Below are 15,863 nucleotides of genomic sequence, written 5' to 3'. Positions count from 1 at the left end.
CAGGATTTAAACAGAGGCTGCTGCCCTATGTGCCTGTCCTCTTAGAACAGGGTTTCCAAGAACACTGTTCTGCAAACCGGGTTTTCAGGATGCAGCTTGTTTATTTCAGGAGCCCGTGGACTGGGCAGTGTGGAGTCCGCAAATAGGAACTCAGCAGAGGAGTCAGCTGGGACATCAACAGGGAAGCAGCACAGTGCCGCAAGAGGACTGGGTAGGGCCAGGCAAAGCCTTTCTTTTGTGTGCCCGTGTCTGCTCTAGATGATATAGCTGGCTTCCATTGGTTGCTGTGAGTCTGGATTTTTTGGAAAACTGTCCATTTGAGAATTTGATGAAATACCCCTTCTGATTTCTAGGAAGCTCAGACTCGAGGGGAGCACAGTTTATGCTTCTTTCTTAGTTACTTTTCCTTTAAGCACCCCTAACCTGGTAAGGAACCTTGAGACAGTCCCTCACTGAAATTGGAGCTTGTGGATTTGGCTAGTCTGGGGGCCAGTAAGCTCCCCACAACTACCTTGGTCTCCCCATTTCCTGACTGACTGACTGAACCATCTCCCCAACTTCTATTTCAGGAACTTTTTGTAGCCCCTTAAACCATATGGTGTTGATTTTTGGTTTTAAGAAAATAATCACCTAGGAAAATGATTTATTTTTATGATCTTGTGTGCATTTATGTGGAATTTTGCCAAGGTTGCTCTTTTAAAAAAGTTATTTGGATTAACAGTCAAGAGCAGCGAGCCCTCAAAATCAGAATTTGCTTTGCCCTTTCAGTGGACTTTCAGCAAAAGATTTCTAGGAAATGAGATTCCTGTTTTTCATACTTACAGAAGAGAGGTTGAAGCTGAGTATTGGTGGCATAGGCCTTGAATTCTAGAACTTTGGGAGACAGAGAAGTAGGTAGATCTCTGTGAGTTGGAGGCCATCCTGGTCTACAGAGTACGTGCCAGGCTGTCCACAGCTACATGGTGAGCCCGTATCTCGGGGAAAAAGGAGAAAAAGCTGGAGGTTTGGAATCATGGAAAGGAGAGAATGAGGAGTGTTATATATTCTGGGTTATTCATTTGCCCAGGAATGGCCTAGGTTGTTCCGGACTCAACAGAGGTAAGACTAAAGAACGCTTGTAGCATGACAACAAGGCCCTGAATCCACTGATTTCAGTCTCTTCTTCCCCCAGAGTAACAAAAAAGCACTCGACTCTTTGAAATCTGAGTTTTAAAGTCAAGTCATCTCTCATTATACATTGGCTTATAACGAGGGACATCCAGTCCCTGCCCTACTTGTCATGTGCGACTCTGCCAGACTGAGGCTTTGAAGCCAGGCGACTGTGTAAGGTCCCAACCCAGTGCCTTGGTCCCAGTGACCTGAGCAGATTGCACAGCTTCCTGGAGCTTGCTCTCTGGGGATCTGGGGTGTGGCTGCTTCTGAAGTTTGTTTTGGGAATGGAGTGTGGTGAGGGCCTAGACTTCAGTTTAATGTCGGGGGGCAGCGGAGGCTGGCTGGGTATCTGTCTCCCTTACTCCGAGAGCCTGCTTGTTCTGCTGGCGGTGAGTATGGACTGACTGTGTGCTGCTGTTCCTTGCTACCTTCTGTGCCTCCTCCACAGTAGGGAAGAAGTCTCTGATTTGGGTGTGGCTCTGCTTGCTTGGAATTGATAGTGGGTCTGTATGTTTTGTTTTTGTCTTTCGCTGGGACCTGGCTGCCCACAGTGATGGTTGCTTCTTTGGTCCTCCTAACCAGCAAGTTTTCCATTAACTCTTGGAGGTCAGACCAATTTCTTGATCATTTTTCTCATGCTGGGGAGGGAGATGAGCCTTCTAACTTTCTGTCTCGATGACAGGGTTTCTCAGCTCCCAGCTCCTTAGTTTCCATTCTGACTGGTAGAAGACAGGTAGAAGCTTTGTGTGGTTGCTCATTCAGTTAGAAGATACTAGTTGAAAAATCTACTTGGGGCCAAGAGTTTATTCTTTCTTGTTGTTGTTGTTGTATTTCGAGACAGTTGTAGCTGTCCTCCCCCCTTTTGTAGCTTTGGAGCCTGCCCTGGAGCTTACTCTATAGACCAGGCTGGCGTTGAACTCAGAAATCTGCCCGTCTCTGCCTCCCAAGTGCTGGGATTAAAGACATGCACCACCACCACTCGGCTCCAAGTGCTTATTCTTAAAACGTTTAATTTGGCCCCCCCAGGACCTTAGCATTCTCACCCACTGTGCCTGTTTTGTAGATGACCATGAACCCTGACCCTACCCTACCCCTGCCCTTGTGGCACTAACTCTCCGTTCTTGCTCTGCCCATTTCTGCCATGTCCTCTCCAATAGCAGGAATTGCTGTGTCTCTTCCAAAGGGATCCACTTTTAAATCCTGATGGGTTCTGGTTCTGAGGTCCTTCACAGTGAGTGCTATGGGCCTACAGATGCTGTGGAGTTGGGGTGTGGGGAGGAAGAGTTGGGAAATGAAGGACTGTTCATAGGGAGAGCTGACTGGTGGGTTAAGCAGCTGCTGAAGATGGCGTGCCCTTTGGGTTTTGAACTGCCCTCCCCACAGCCCTTGTCTGAATATGCTAAAAGCAGGGGTGGGGGCTGGCTACAAAATTTGTTCACAATATGCTTTCTGTTTCACTGTCGTTTCTGGATGGCTTCAGACTGACATTTGGGGGGCATATACTTAGATTTCCCATAATGTGAACTCATCCGTATTTTCAGGACTTTACATTTCAAGCTCCTAAATACACAAGGGAACGATAAAATGTAAGGAGTGATGATTGTGGCGTTACATAGACTTGGACTCGAGTTTAGCATCACTTAATGCCCTGGCAGATGTTTTTTTTTTTTTTTTTTTTTTTTTGGTTTTTCGAGACAGGGTTTCTCTGTAGCTTTGGTGCCTGTCCCGGAACTAGCTCTTGCAGACCAGGCTGGCCTCGGACTCCCAGAGATCCGCCTGCCTCTGCCTCCCGAGTGCTGGGATTAAAGGCATGCGCCACCACCGCCTGGCTCAGATGTTTCTTATATTGGAGCCTCAGTCTTCATCTATAACAGGGCATCACTGTCCTGATGGGAACTATTCATCCAGGACACCTGGAATAGGTTTTGGTGCATAGTAGGTGCTAGGAAGTGCCACAAGGCTGAAGATGTGGTCTCTTGCTTGGAAGAACCTAACACCTGTGGGCGAGGCCAACATGCATGCACATTGGAGGTTAAGTGCCAAGACCCAGGCCGAGTTGGAGCAGAGCATAGGGCCACTCCTCTAACCAGGGCTTGGCAGATTGTTTGAAACTTATCAAGTTTGTACTGAAGCCGTCTTTGGCTGGACTAAGAGCTGAGTCTGCTTCCCTGCTGCTGTAGTACATAGCATGACCAGAAGCAGCTTGAGGAAGGAAGGGTTTATTTCGTTTTACAGGTTACAGCCACCATGGAGGAGAGCCAGAGCAGGAGCCCGAGGCAGGAGCTTGACGCTGAAGCCCCAGAGGAAGGGTGCATCTCGTCTGTCCGCAGACTCACGTTCAGCTGCTGTTAAAAACATCTTTTAATGGTGGCAGCATCTTTTATTCATAATAGAGGGCACCTTTTCACTCAGAGCCACAGCCTCACGTTAACACACCTAATGTGGGAGAGTCTCCGTGGATGTCAAAGGACAGGGATGAGCCAAACTGGTGATGGTGCTGGCTTGAAGTGCAGGTCATAGTTGCCAGACATCACCATTTTGCTTTCTTTGTCCGGGTTTATGTACACCTTTGGGTGGCCCAGGGCGCTACCCCCACCATCACAGGCTACAACCGCTCAGTTGTCTACTTCACTATTAGGCTGCCCTACTCTCAAATCAACGGCAAACTCTTATTCAACTGAACTTACCTGCCTAGGTACCCTAGTGATAGCTTGACCCTTCTACGTCAATCAAGAAAAATACCCCGAAGACACGCTCCCACAGGCCAATCTGATGAAAGCAAGGGTCACTCTTCCCAGGTGTGTCGAATTAAGATTAGACCTTCCAGGTGGGTTGTCGTAAGGGCGGGACTATTCAGAGCTATACGCAGTTTGAGAGGGGCAGGTAGGTTGTTGGAGGAAGGCAGTCTTTGAGACAGGAGCCCTGAGAGCCACCATGGGCCTCATGGACCTTGTTGAAGAACTGAAACGTGGCTCCGTAGGTGATGGACTCTTTGAAGGGCTTACGAGAAGGGACTTGCTTAAATTTGTGTTTGTGTAGATTGAAGGTAGGAAGGGGCAAAGATTTAGGAAGCACAGGAGGGAGGCCTGGAAGCCAGTGAGACTCTTGTATGGTTACGTAGTAACTTGGTCTTGGCTAGGAGTGGGGCACTTGATTGATAGGTATATAGGGGGAGGAAGTAGGAGCCGTTTAGAGTATTGTTCAAGATTTCAGTATAAATAATGGTGAAGGGGAGGACCACAGTGCGAGAGAAGGATGCAGGTGTAGGACAGATTCTCCTTGCTGGGAGCATGAGTTTGGGGCATGTAACACTAAGGTACCCGTGGGGGTCTAGGTGGAGTTCATGAGACGCTGGATGTTGGCCACAGGCTTTAGAAGCACAGTGGAAAAAAGAAGTCAGGACTAGAGATGAGAAACAGCTTAGGGGTTCAGATGCAGTACCACGATGAAATGTTAATAATACCTACGTGTAAACTTCTGGTTAAAACGTAAACGTAGAGTTTACTATTTAATAAGACAACCCAAAAGTCAAGAGTCTGGGGCGGGAGGAAGCCTTGCCTTTACAGGGCCCTTTGTACTATACAACTGTATTTTTTTTAGACGTTTAGAGGAAATACTGTAAAGAAATGATTAATGGTGTACATTATCAGGTGAGCTGGAAACCAAGAGCAGAACACAAAAATAACCCGTGCTGCAGTCTGTGATGCTATTATGCATAATTCTAGGTTACTTCATGCTCTGACAATAATACCATTCATGGGGGGTTTAGAGTTCCCACCTTTCACATATATTATTTCAGTCAGAATTAATCACGCCTCCATCTGTGCTCGCAGCAATTAAAATATTTTAAGAATGATAAATGTTAAATGATGCTCGGTAAAGTTTGGGAAAGGGGAGAAAAGAATACCGTTATGTGTTTAAGGCAGCGGCCATGACTTCCTTCGCTTCTAGCCTCCATGTGTCTTTAGGAACACAGTTGTGGCCAGTTTGTGTGACTTAGGGGCTTTTGTCTCACTTTGTGTGACTTAGGGGCTTCATGGATTTTTCCAGGTGTTTTCAGTGTCTGGGTCCTCACTTACACCCCACTCCCCTCCCGCTTCTATTGTATCCCGGTTGGTTTTGGCTGTGTTGCTCTTCTCTCTCTCTAGGTGCTTGGGGCTGGCATGGCCTCTTTGCCTTCAGAATCAGGGCACAGAGAAAGATCTCAGCAGGCACTCTTGAAAGAATAGATGCTCGTTTTAGGCTTTATAGACACTGTAAGGTGGGGGTGGTGGATATTTTGGGCCGTTTCAGCCAAGAGGAGATTCGGAAAAACAGTTACCTGCAAGATGCTGGACTCAAGCATTCTGCTGACCTCTAGCCCAGCAGCCTCCCATTGTCCTCGAAACCAGAGGTTTTACTGTGGTTCAGCATGATTCAGCATGGAGGATCATTTGTGAGACGCTTAAGAGCTGTCTTGTGTTCTGCTGCTCCTGAACTGGGCTCACGCTGCTCCAGCAGCAAGGTTGACCTTGAACCTTACCGTCCCAGAGTGCCGTGATAGGTTACACAGGTGTAATGTATTTGGGGCACCTGTTTGCATAGGACTTTTGTAAGTTTGGATGCTAAGGACCGTGGTAGTCAATTTTCTGTTGCTGTGGTCAGATGTCACGGCCTTGACTAATGCAACCTAAGAAAGAACGATGATATTTTTGCTTGTGATTGCAGAGATTAAGGGTTGGTGATGGCAGAGTAGAGGCATGGTGGCTGGAGCAGGATGCTGCGAGCCTGCATCTGTGAGCTGCTAGCTCAGGGCAGAGGGAACAACTGCAAAGGGCTTTAGACTCTCAAAGTCCCCCTCCAGTGACATACTTCCTCCAATAAGGCCATTCTTCCCAAGCCTCCCCAAATAGCATCTCCCAGTAGGGACCAAGTGTTCAAATACTTGAGCCTATAGCGAGTGTCCTCGTTCGAGCCAGTCCTGGAACTGGAGAGCTTTTCAGGCGGGACCTGGCATCTGGATGGTGCTCACTGAATACTAATGAAAAGAAATCGTTGATTAAAATGATTTCCCATGTTAGTAGGGCTCTGGGAACATGAGAGCTGTCTTCCAGTGTTGGGAGGGACCAGTGGGGACAGTTCTGCAGGCAGTCTGTCGATATGTATTCATGTGAAATGGAAATCCTGGTTCTAGAATGACATAATTGTACAAGTGCACACAGTTGTATCACGTAGATGGTTACCACATGATTTAGTACCAAAAAGTCGGGGGAAATGTTCATTTCCAGAACAGAGTTGGAGGAGAAACATGTCACCCATACGGTGCAATGCTCGACCGTCATGGTAACTAAAAGATTTTACTAGTAGTAGGATGGCTAGTCTTGGTTATTAACTTGGCATTTCTGGGAAGAAGGGCCCTCAGTTGAGGAATTGTCTGTATCAGATCGGTTTGTGGGACGTTTTCTTGATTGCTGGTTGATGTAGGAGGACCCAGCTCTCCCTGGGCAGAAGGGCTGAGCTCTCTAAGAAGGGTAGCTGAAGATGAGCCTGAAGGCTTGGGAGTAAGCTTCGTTCCTCCACCGTCCTTGCTCTAGTTCCTGCCTCGAGCTCCCTGCCCAGCATCCCTCAACCATGGACTGTATGCTGGAAGTGAAGTGAACCCTTTCCCCCCTCAAGTTGCTTTTGGTAAGCATTGTATCACCGTGACCGTAAGCTAAAACAAGAAGGTGACTCTGTCCAGGGGGAGAGAATGAGAACAGGGACATAACCTCTCCTAGGGATGGTTGAGGGGAAGATTTTTATTGTAGACGTGAGGGGAAGGGTCTAGACAAAACTGGGCCATGAGAGTAGGTGGAGTTTGGGGCAGAGTGGGAGTGGAGAAGAGAGGAAGACATAGCCCAGAGGGTGAAGAGAGCAGGGAGAGGGAGGGAGGGAACCAAGAGGACAGAAAGAAAGAACCAAGAGAATGCACCACCAAAATGGCCAGTTTTTATAGGAATAAGAAGCTGGGGGAAAGGGAAGCCAAGGCCTTGGGCTGGAGAGGTTTAGGGTTGGGGCGGGAGAGAGGGCTGAGTGAGAGGAGCCACAGGTACTGAGTGAGCCTGGTGGTCAGCATGTTTGTTAAATAGGCACCACAGTTGGTCATTTGCCCTGAGTGACAGAGGAGTCCCAATGGACTGACAGGGCAGGTGTCTTCTGTGTACTGTTGAGGTAAAAAGCCGCAGCTCCCAGCTTGATCCATGTGGGCGTCCCACCCATCCGCCATTCTACTTTCTGTGGTTCAGAAGTGCACCATCAACCGAAATGCCTGGTATTTACCTTGATTTGTTCAAGAGGGGCAGACACATTTACAAACTTTTATTGTAGTGTTGTAATTGTTTTATTGTTAGTTATGGTTGTTAATCATTTACTGTGACTAATTTATAATAGGGGACTGTGTGTGTGTTAGGGGAAAGAAAATGGGTAGACTTCGGTGCTGAGGTTTTTTGTATCTGTTGGGGCTCTTTGGAAGTATCCATTGGAGAAGGGGGGTTATTAAATGACACCATCACATTTATTTTTTAAAAGAATGCATTACATATCTTTTTAAAATTGTATTTATTTTTTTGTGTGGGTGAGTGCATGCGTGTGAGTGCCACAGCAGGCGTGTGGAGGCCAAAGGGTGACCTGGCCTGTATCAGGGCCTCTCCTTCTACCATGTGGGTCTTGGGGATCAAACAGGTTGTCAGGCTTAGCAGCAGGTGACTTCACCTGTTGAGTCATCTTACTAGGTCTTGCATTGTGTATCTGTTACATATTTACACTGTGCCAAGATATTGCCCATTTGAGCATGCCCACACACACACAGATAGAGACAGAGAAAGAATCTGGATATTTGGTTGGCATGATTGAATAGTTTTTCTTTTAAAAAAGCATTTTGTACTGTTCGTCGTCACTTACACATTCCATAATTCTATTTTTTTTTTTTTTTGGGTTTTTTGAGACAGGGTTTCTCTGTGGTTTTGGAGCCTGTCCTGGAACTAGCTCTTGTAGACCAGGCTGGTCTTGAACTCACCAGAGATCCACCTGCCTCTGCCTCCCGAGTGCTGGGATTAAAGGCGTGCGCCACCACCGCCCGGCCTCTATATTTTATTTTAATAAGCACAAAACACTTTTTCCCTCAGTCTTAAAAAAATAAACCTAGCCAGGAATGGTGGTGTACACCTTTAGTCCCAGTACCAAGGAGGCCGAGTCAGGTGGATTTCTGAATTTGAGGCTAGTCTGGGCTACAGAGTGAGACTCTGTTTCAACCAACCAACATTTTTTCTTCCCAAGTTTCACCTGAAAATTTATTACTAAATTTTAAATGTTAATTTTCAATGCCCTTTTTTAGGATCGCCTTGTTGTCCTGAGTGTGGATAGGACACTCAGCTGTGACAGATGGTGTTGGGGTATCTTTGAGTGCCTGAAAGTGCAGGGAAGGGAGCTTGTCATCTCTTCACCCACCTAGATTCTTCGGCTGGACTATATACACATCAAGCTAACACAGAACAAGTTAATAGGGGACAGCCACGTTATGTGTATGAGCGTAAGAGTGTCTCACAGCAAGAGAGGAGTGAGGTCATTGATGCTCATGTAGCATTGTAGGCATGGAGGCTTCTAGTGGGTGGCAGAAGCCGCCTCAGGGTGGATGGAGACTACCTTCTAATGCAGATAAAGCCTCTGGTGTAAAGATAGCTGTTGGGAGCAGCTTTCTTACTAACGGACATGTCCTGTTTAGATGTCCATTTCCTTTCTGAAGGACAGCTCGGGACATGTGAAGAGGTGTCTTATGGTAGTCTTCTGAAGCCGTGTTTTGGGGAGGCGCCTCCTGAGCCTCACAGCAGTATCATTCTCTGTCATGTAACGAATGTGTAAAAGATGAAGTCATTTTAATGTCAGAAACTTTCCCATTGGCACAGGCAGAGCCTGTACTACACAGATCTAATTTTAGCCAGAGAGATTCTGTCTCAGAACATCAGCAATTATAAACTGGCAGAAGCTGGCCTAACCTTTTTTATTTTATGGTTTGTAGATCAAGAAAGTTATTTTAATTATTTCTGCAATTAGATGAGGAGCAGAGTCTTTAGTAGGGTATGGCAGAGGTGGACGGGAAGGCAAGGGAAGGGAGTGATGTTTGGAGTACAGACTAGGTTAACCCTCCCCGGAGAGAGGAAGCAGGAGCTCAGTGTCTGCTTCAAGTTGAGATTTTTCCTTTGATACAGGGTCTTGTATAGTTCAGTCTGGCCTGGAACTTGCATTCCCCCTGCCCTTGTCTTTAGTGCTTTGGGAATGGAGAATATTATTTTTGGCTATTTCTTGATTTTTTTTTTTTTTTTTGAGATAGGATGCATCCATTTTTGAACTCTTCCGTGTAGCTCCTGATCCTCCCGTTTCTACCTCTTGAGTGCTGGGATTACAGGTATGCACCGCCATGCTTAGCTATGCTTCAGATTTTAATCCTGAGATCTTGGTATTATGTATAACTTATTTGAGGGGAAAAAGAATACTTCTGGAAGAAGGAATAGATCTGATATTTTTTTAAAGCTTTATTTCTACCTGTGTATGTGCCTGCATGGTTATACCTGTACTGAGAGCATTTGAGAACCCTTGGGAGTCAGAACAGGGTGTCTTATCCCTTGGAACTAGAGTTACTGGCAGTTGTGAGCTGTCATCTGGGTGCTGGGAGCATTGAACTCAAGGCTTTGCACATTCTAGGTAAAGATTCTGCCATTGAGCTGTGAGTGGGTGTGTGTTGACTGGGCCTTTCCTCGCTGGTTGTGAGGAGAAAGAGATGTCACGTGTAACACATGCTGCCTTGTTCGGCACATACAACTTCTTCCCAAGCCCTCATAACTCCATAGCTTCCCTATGTTGGTGGCACAGCATGTCTGTATGAGGTCGGCCTGTATTTCTGTCCAGCCTTATGTGATCTGGGACTAGAGGTAGCTGTCTACTGGGCTCAGTGCTGTGCACTGAAAGCGATTGAAAGTGTTAGGCTTGGCTCCCCTTAAGCCTTCAGCAGAATGGAAGGTTCCTGTGTACCGGGGCAGTTTCTGGTACAAAGCACATTTTGTAGAGGCGGGGTGTAAATTCCGGTGTAAAAATTTTAATCCCAGTATCAGCCACTTGAGCTTTATTAGCTCCGCTGGAGGCAGATACCCACAGGTAATCTTTTTCCTCCCAGGGCATGGCCAGGAGGCAGGTGAAGGACCCATTGTTGATGTTCCCGCCCAGGAACCTCTTGGGTTCTCATGGAGTGGATAATGAGACATCTTCTAGGCCGAGGAATACTTCCCTTCCCTGCCTTCATCTAAATCTTTCCTGTCCTTTAAACTCCACGTGTCTTTGGATACTCTGCAGGCAGCCCCCAGTTCTGCCCTTACTCTCTATAGGAAGAATATTGCACTCCTGCCCTGTTCCTCCTGGTGACAGCGGACCTTCATGTACGCCCCTTGGACCTTTACTCTTTGTTCCATGCCTCTGTCTAGCCTTGCTCTGGAGACTGTTTGGAGTTCAGGGCACAGCTGCTGATTCCATTTGTCCCTGCCCCCCCCCCTTTATTTTTGAGACAGGGTCTTTCTATGAAGCCAGACTGGCATGGAACTTGCTGTGTAGACCAGGATGGTGTCAAACTCACAGAGATCCACCTGCCTCTGCCTCCTGGGTGCTGGGATTAAAGGCGTGCAACACTGAGCTGGTTTTATTCTTTGTAGAGATCAATACTCCATATCTTAGAAGAATCTCCTGTATGGTTTTCCACATAGCAAACAGGCTCCTTAATTTTAATTTAAAGAGAAGGAAAATAAGGAGCATAAAAATAACTCAGTATGTGTCCTTCAATGTTTTTCTTTCCACAGACATATGCTAAGTGGTATGCCATTCTTTTTTTGTTATTTGGCTACATATTTTTTTAATACACAAGTGTGGTATATTTTTATCACATACCAATATACTAATGGTTCCCAATAGTTGTGTGTAATTTGCTTTTTAGTCTGTTAGGAATAGCTTTAAATTTATAACTATTATTCCTGAATTTTAGGTAACATTGTGATGAAAACTGCCCTTCAAATTTTATTGGATATCTTCCAACCATTAAACTGCTTTAAATGAACATAAAATGACTAAATCTTTATAGCTTGTTAATCTTTCTAATATCTGCGCAATCTCTGTGTTCCAGAACTGAGCTAGGCGCCGGGTGATCCGCCCAGGTCTAAGAGTCATAGCATTGAGGGTAAAGCACAACATGTGTGTCTCCAGGAGTGTTTCATGGGCTGTACACAAGCACTTTAGTTAGGTTAGGCATGAGAGAATGTCAGTGTGTTCAGCTCAGACCCTGGACAGTAGCTCTCTGTGAATGTGGGCTGTGTGTGTTGGTGAGCAGACTATGCTGGGAGAGTCTGGCTATGACTGTGATCCTGAAGGTTGGGACACCAGGCATAGGGACCTAGTTCACTTTGAAGAATGGTGTTTTGAGTATAAATCTAAAGGAAAATACATTGTACTATAGTTGGTGAAGTTATGTGGGGTATGGGTTAGCAGTTCTGGGGTTCGGTTACACATGCATGGATTATGGGATGTTACAGTAAGCAAGGAAGCAGGCTGCGATGTTCATTGTCTGGTGAGATGAGAGTTGGAGATCTAGGTGTGGACTTGGGTTTAGCTCAGTACTGATCATTGGGCTGGTACACACACAGGAATGATGAGGGCCTAGCAGCCATGATATATGATAGCATCAAGCACACCCGTATCTTCACCCTACGGGTACCGTTCTCCATTGACCCGGACTCCTTGGATGTGTAATTATAGACCTGGAGCATCTTGTGTGGCCAGAAAATAAGGAAGTGCTCACAAAACAAAGGATGTGGGCATGTCGAAGGGAGGAAGGAGCCAACCTCAAGGAGCTCTTGGTATCCAGAGCTAACTTTAGCAACAGAATAAATAGTGTGCTTCTGCATAATAAATCCAGAGCATAATATGTGTATTCACATGGCATGAAACTTATGCTAAGACAGGAAATATCTTTCTTATAGAAGAATTTCAAATAGTTTTTGTAGACTTTTCCTTCAGGAGCCTAGGGCTGAAGTCTGCACTTCCTGCAGCTCACTGAGGGTATACTGAGGCTGAGTTGGTGACTCTTCTCAGGGGTAGAGTGTGGGAAGGGAGAAGTGAGTGTACAGCAGCGGTCTCTTAGCTGAGCAGTCAAAACTAACCTGGTGGTGGTTAGCCATCCTGTGACAGTGTGAGTATACAGTGGTTGCGAACCTTAACCTGATGTCTCCCCAAATCCACAGCCCGATATAGCCATTTAAAAAAAAAAAAAGTCAGACAGGCCTGCGTCTTTGCCACCGGGTGAGGAGTTGCCACAAGCTAGGCCCACCCTCCTGAGCTGAAGAAATTTATGAACAGGAAGTTAACATTGAAATTAAGTGGTGGCGACATGTACAAGGAATACTGCAGACCCTTGATCCCTCTGTGCATCTCGTGATGGATGAATGTATGGAGACGGCAGCCAGTGGGCAACAGAACAACATTGGCGTGGTGCTCACACAAGGAAACAGCATCACATTAGAGGCCTTGGAAAGAGTCTATGAACAGTGGCTCTTCAACAGAGGAGTCCACATCCCTACCCAAAGAGCATCTTTGACTATGGTATAGCATTGGGTCATCTATATTTTTATATGAAACTTTTTTCTAAATAACTTTTGTGATTAAAAAAGAAAAAGCCAGACAAAACCCACTGAGAAACATTGTATAAAATACTTGCCCAGAGGCTGGGTGGTGGTGATACACGCGTTTAATCCCACCATTTGGGAGGCAGAGGCAAGAGGTTCTCTGTGAGTTCGAGGACAGCCTGGTCTAGAGAATGAGTTCTAGGACAGGCTCCAAAGCTACAGAGAAAACCTGTCTTGAGAAAAACCAAATAAATAAATAAATAAATGCCCCAACAACAATAACAAAACAGTTGACCAGGACTCCTCAAAACCATTAAGAATGTGGAAAACAAAACAACAAACAAACGGGGAAATAAAGAAAACTGTAAGATACCAGAGGGAGTCATTGAGACAGAGGACAAGTAGCTGGGACCGTGGACCAAGAGCCTAGAGCAGAGGGATGTTAGTGGGGTGCTGGAGTCACCCAGATGATGATTTGTTATGAGGACATTCAAATGAGGGGAAGCATGAAATGAATAGACAGTGACCCCCATTCTCTACACTCTCCATCTGTGACTTCATTCTTTTGACTCGTTATATACCTGCCCATTAATCCACCTTACTTTAGAAAGTACTTTAAAGCTGCAAACATCAGTGCATATGCCTCCCCTCATACAGCCGAGCCTGTTTAAAGAATAAGTTTGTCTTTTAAATGTTTTTATTAGCACATTAATTGTACACAGTAATGGGTTTCATTATGACAGTTCCATATCTGCGATGCATTGTATTCTATCTCATTGAACCCCCATGCTGTCCCCGTCCCAATCCGACTAATCCCCTTCATCTTCCCTAGCCTCCCAAGGTGGTTGTCTAGCAGGTACTGCACCCTTCATAGTTGACACCTGTCTGTGGTTGCACACTCTAGAGAGTGGGGGAAGATGAAAAGTTATAGAGGATGCAGCTGTTGTGGTTGTGTCCTAGAGTGATGAGCAGTGTGATCACCTGAGCATGTTTGCCTGTCATGTAAGTGTGCCTGTGGGTACCGGGATGCTCTGGTATCTGAGTGTCCGGGAAATAATAGTTATCCTGGTGTCAGAGCAGCTGGAGGCATTGTGTGGGGTGAGAGTCCGGGCTGGGGCAGTAACGTACCCCTAAGTTTGGGATGTGTGGTGCCAGAGCATTTATCTGGGGAGAGCCTAAAACCTCCCAACATCCTTTTTCCCTTTCCAGGGGTCGCCTGGGGAAAGAGGGTGCCAAGGGGAGCAGCTTTAGCTCTGGAAGGGCAGGAGGATGAGTTGCAGTTATGCAGAGAGGACCGCAGTCACTCCCAAAGCCCACAGAGCTGGGGCTGTGCCCAGCGGATGGCCTTCCAGCTGCGAACAGTGGCCCTATTCAGTTTGGATGCACAATGATTTAAAAACTAATCAGGAGCCAAAGCCTGAGGCTGGAGACAAACACAAATATCTTGTTGACCGCGCAGACATCTCGATTCTGTCAGATAGGAAGTTACTGAGGAAGGTCAGAGTGATGTAATGGCGTGTGCTGAGCTTTCATCCTTAAACAGATGGGCCCCCGAGGTACCATCTGCAGCTCTCTGGGCCCTTTGGAAATCATCTCCTATAAATGAAATTGTCGTAACTTACTATTGAGAAATTGGTGTGGTAACCATACCAGAAGTAGAACTAGAAAAATGAAGGAAATTTCCACTGTTGATAACTGCTTCCTTTTCCTCCCTTTGATTATAAACAGCCCCGAGATTTATTATTTTGCTCAGCTTTCTTGTAGAGCATGGGAAGGTTGCTGGCGTCCACCCTGCCTCAGCCATCTAAAGTAAACTGCCCTGTGTCCTCTCAGGCTCACACAACTGCCTCCTACCCTACCTAAGCCAGTGCCAGCTGGGCACTCCTTATAAGCTGTTTTGCTATTTTCGGTTTTTGTCGAGGAGGAAGTAATGCTTTTGTTTTTGGTCTTCCCCCTCCCACCCCCTGCTCTGCCCCAATCAAAGGAATATCTTTGTTCTGGGAAGGCAAGGGCAGGGGATGTTTCCTAATGAATTTAGAGAAAGACAATATACAGCATCGTATGTAAGTGGTGGTTTTGTGAGTCTTAATTGAATTTTTAATGAAACGTGTCAATAAAGCATATCGGAGCAGAAGCAGGGTCTGCAGTACTCCTTGGTTTGTTTATCTGATGGTTATTGGCACACTGTTCCAGGTACAGTGTGCCCTGTTAGAGAGACACCATCAGGAGGAATAGTGAAGTGTTCTCGGAGAAGTACAGATGGTTAGATGCAGCAGGAGTCAGGCCAGGCTTCTTTGAGGAGGTGGTTTTTGTATGGTGTCTAGGTGAGGGTTGGGGCTTTGGCAGAGGGAGACACCCACAGGGAGCTGAGTGGGCCCAGAGGGAGCCCAGGCAGGCATGGGTTGTAAGTGGCTGGTGCACTTGTCTGTATGGGGATAGGACAGAGTGTGCAGTGGGTGAGACTCAGAAAAGGGGACCCAGGAAAGGTTGGTTTGGAAGAAGAGTGGAGGGCTGGGGAAGGTGCCTGTGGCTGAGTCCTGGTGAGGAACAGAGTGCCAGGGAGGTGGGGGATAGCATATCAAGCCTGCCTGCTTGGTTGCTGAGTGACGAGGGACGGAATGATCAAAGTGTGAAGCAGTTGTCGAGGGGCCACTGAAGGGGCCTTTTTTTAGTCTTGAGGACCTTTTTGGGTCTGAGAATTCCAGGGCTCTGGCACTCTGAGCTACAGCAGGAACTCTGAGAGAGGGCCTTTTGACTTGGGATGTAGTTGAGAAGCTGAGGCTTACTGTGAGGCCCGCCTTGTGCCACAGAATCAGAGTGATGGCTAAGGCAGAGGTGGATGGTTAGTGATGAACTCTGGGAGGCCGGGTGTGACGGACAGGAGGCACTCAAGGGCCACCAAAGGGTCAGGATCTTGGGAGAGGGATTCTGTGCTGGCTGAAGGACTGGAACACAAGCATGGCGTGACGCTGGCCACTATGAAGTATTCCTGGTAAAGCCTAGGTTTGGGGACTGGAGGTGGATGTGATGAATGATAGT

General features: G+C 46.7%; 1 protein-coding gene across 8 annotated transcripts in view; it reads left to right on the top strand.

Moving 5' to 3' along the window:
- Nucleotides 1-15,863, top strand: part of Tanc1 (tetratricopeptide repeat, ankyrin repeat and coiled-coil containing 1) — a 219,217-nt gene that overhangs the window by 14,689 nt on the left and 188,665 nt on the right. Inside the window, exon 1 of one of the 8 annotated variants that reach the window (XM_057754796.1) lies at nt 195-211. The exons of 5 other annotated variants lie outside the window; for them this stretch is intronic. The gene's annotated coding sequence lies outside the window, so the exon portion shown is untranslated. Of the gene's footprint in view, nt 1-194; nt 212-1,522; nt 1,542-15,292; nt 15,311-15,863 lie in introns of those variants that run through there. 2 more of the 8 variants (XM_057754795.1, XM_057754793.1) reach the window with 2 other exon arrangements.

This window comes from Chionomys nivalis, chromosome 22 (genome assembly GCF_950005125.1).
Source record: "Chionomys nivalis chromosome 22, mChiNiv1.1, whole genome shotgun sequence".
Taxonomy (NCBI): Eukaryota; Metazoa; Chordata; class Mammalia; order Rodentia; family Cricetidae; genus Chionomys; species Chionomys nivalis.
This window is presented reverse-complemented; position numbering and strand designations above follow the sequence as displayed.